Raw genomic sequence first — 2,339 nt, 5'->3', positions numbered from 1 at the left:
AGAGTTCTTTTGAAGGGAACCATCACCTTTTCATGGGAATGAAGAGACAACAAATATATCTTCGGATTCACAACGCAGCTAAGTCAAATCCTGCTTTTATTCATTTTAATCCATTGACGAGACATAGTAAAAAGTATTTAATCTCATTCCTAGGAGTCGATGGGTTAAGGAAGCTTGGTTTAGATAGATCTGTTGGGGAGATAGAGCGAGTTTCAATCGAGTGTCGTAAAACCAAAACCAAAGTAATTACTTTAGCCAATCAAAAGGGACGGAGACAATCCGGTAAACCAATCATAACTCGAATTAATTACACGTAGCCGACTCAAAGCGCGGATAAATGTGCACACGCGAGCCATGATTGGTTTTGGTTTCACTTCTGATTGGTTGAAAAAGTGGCGCGAGAACTTTGAACCAATCACTGAGTGAAGTAATCGTAAACCAAAGCAATTCGCTAATTACTTTCGACACTCAATTGAAAACCGCTCTAAAGGAGCTACATATGCAAAAGTAAAGAAAGTGGATAGGTGAATTGTATAGGCCAGTCCATTCCAGAGACCAAGTTACGGACTTCAAAAACCGTGAAAAATCCATAGGCTGCATCGCTCATAACCATATAAACTCTTTTAAAAAAAATTATCAGATTTCTGTAGTATTCATAAAAAATTAGCAAACAAATTGATTTCCACCTCACTTATTTTCAAATGGTAGGTCCATGCCAAGATTTTCCAGTTGTCCCAAATGTGATAATTTTTTTTAGAGTTTATATGGTTTTGGGGAACGCAGCCTCAAAATTAGAGACGTTTGTATGGATTTTGATCTGTGCTTTTAAGTATCTGCCTTGGTCTTTGTTCGACATAAAAGCATCAGACTCGAACAGATGGCCAATCTCAATCTTATCTTTCATGTGATGGTGTCAATTTATCCATTGGTTCAAAATTGAAACTCGCCCCATTTCCCTGCGCAATTTCGGAATGGCTTATAGAAATTTTGTGTTTTAGGTCAAGATCCAAAACCATTTGTCCCTTTCCTAGGAGACTTTTATCATGGCCTGTAAAAAGATTGATGCGAATTGTTGTATTTTACCATTGCATGTTGTTGATTTAATATTAATCCATCAGTTATTTTATGCCATATAGTTATATTTTGTGTACGTTTTGTTAAACAACGAAGGTTTTATTACGTTTTTCTTTAGAATGTAAAATAATACTGCAAGGTATCGAACTATATGTGCTTATCAAATAGATGTAACTTACTGATTGCTTTTCAATATCTAATAATTTCTCTGGTATCTTATTCTTAATCATTCAGTTAATGTCAAATATGAATTTGCAAGTTCCGTTTCGAAAGCAGTTTCGCGCCAATTTCATTGCGCTATACTTTCGTAGCCAATCACAGTCATTCGAATCTCCCATACCTGTTTTCCTGTGGTTGCTTCGATTATGGTTGGCGTCGCATATAAAATCAGCCTTACTTGACCTTTTTCAAGTGCACGGGGTTGAAAATATATTGCAAAAGCATTTTCCTAGGAGACTCCTGATGTTTGTACATCGCCTGTTTACAACATTCTGTCTTTTCGTTTCACTTCCGGGTGTTATATCATTAGGCTTGGCGTTTTACTGTGTTCGAAAAGGGACATAATCGGTACCTTTTCATCAGTGTCGTGTTACGTTAGATTTCAGAAGGTTGTCGCATTTTTGGAAGAGGATTTCATGAACAGTGCCATCTAAATATACAGTACACACCTAATGCTCCAAAGAGACCGTTGGCATATCGCTGCACACGAACACTAAGGTTACTTTAGAATACTGGCTGTAATATCCTCTCTTTGTACCTGATACAGTTATTGGATAGGCTTGGATTTCAGCACGTGGTGAATTTTTTAGCTATAAATAGTAGAATAAATGATTTTGGGTGATCTGTTTTAATAAAAGATGCCATCGAGACTGGTACTGTGGAAATCAATGACATTTTGCTTGTTCAGTACTGTAGCTTACGTAGTCATTAGGCTTCCTTGTTTTTCTCGAGCATACTATTTGAGAGTTTGGGGACAAGACAGACAGCGTTTAGTTCAATAATTGCTTGTATAAATGGTCAGAAACGTTTGTCTTTTATCGACCACCATTGCATGCGGGGAACATTATACACTTGATGTATGGTCTGTCTTCCCTCGAGTCCTCGACTTCGTCTCGGGAAACATCAGAACTCGAGGGAAAACAAAACTAACTAGTTTTCCGAAGGACCAGATAATTAAGTGCTTGTTATATATTTAGACTTTTCCTTCAAAAATCGCAGCAAAATATCCGGAGCGGGCAACAACTGCGGAATTGAATCTCGGTTGG

At 37.5% G+C, this 2,339-nt stretch overlaps 1 protein-coding gene across 1 annotated transcript in view; it reads left to right on the top strand.

Moving 5' to 3' along the window:
• LOC137970162 (retinal homeobox protein Rx1-like) overlaps positions 1–1,958 on the top strand; it is a 28,138-nt gene extending 26,180 nt beyond the window's left edge. Inside the window, exon 3 of the mRNA XM_068816673.1 lies at positions 1–1,958. This exon is cut by the window's left edge and continues 830 nt beyond it. The gene's annotated coding sequence lies outside the window, so the exon portion shown is untranslated.
• Positions 1,959–2,339: the final 381 nt, after the last annotated feature.

This window comes from Montipora foliosa, chromosome 9 (genome assembly GCF_036669935.1).
Source record: "Montipora foliosa isolate CH-2021 chromosome 9, ASM3666993v2, whole genome shotgun sequence".
Lineage (NCBI taxonomy): Eukaryota > Metazoa > Cnidaria > Anthozoa > Scleractinia > Acroporidae > Montipora > Montipora foliosa.
The sequence above is the reverse complement of the archived record's forward strand: the minus strand, read 5'-3'. Positions and strand labels throughout refer to the sequence as shown.